Source organism: Triticum dicoccoides, chromosome 5B (genome assembly GCF_002162155.2).
Source record: "Triticum dicoccoides isolate Atlit2015 ecotype Zavitan chromosome 5B, WEW_v2.0, whole genome shotgun sequence".
NCBI classification, from domain to species: domain Eukaryota; kingdom Viridiplantae; phylum Streptophyta; class Magnoliopsida; order Poales; family Poaceae; genus Triticum; species Triticum dicoccoides.
This window is the reverse complement of record NC_041389.1, coordinates 486188803-486189437: the sequence shown is the minus strand read 5'-3', so window position 1 is coordinate 486189437 and position 635 is coordinate 486188803.

Below are 635 nucleotides of genomic sequence, written 5' to 3'. Positions count from 1 at the left end.
TAAGAAGATGTCGGCAAACAAGCAAAATGCTGCGAAGAAGAAGCTTCACCATCGCACGGGGTCAGGTGGCTACCTCAAAGCCCGACCTAAGTGGGCCAAGGCTGAGAATGATCTGCTTGATAAAGGGATCGAACCAGAGACAATGAACTGGCCAGACCGTCACTACTAGAAAAAGGGCTATAGATGGGATTGACACTAATGGCGCACCAGACAAGTGGTGCGCCATTAGTATATACTAATGGCGCACCACCTTCTGATGCGCCATTAGAGTTGAAACTACTAATGTCGCACCTGGCACACGGTGCGCCATTAGTATCAAAATTTTTTTTGAACTAGTGCGCCTGTCCAAACATACTAATGGCGCATCCATAGGTAGTGCGCCATTACTAGTTGTAACTAGTAATGGCGCACCTGCCAGAGAGTGCACCACTAATGTTGTTTTTTTTATTATTTTTTTATTTCTTTTTTTGCAAAACTACTAATGTACTTATGGCGCACCGAGGGGTGGTGCGCCATTAGTATTGTGCGCCCCTACTTCGTACCGATCCCCTCTCTCTCCCTCGCCCTCGCCCGCGATCCCCTTCCCCGATCTCCTCTCCCGACGCCACCGTCGCCCCGCCCCGACACCACCCTCG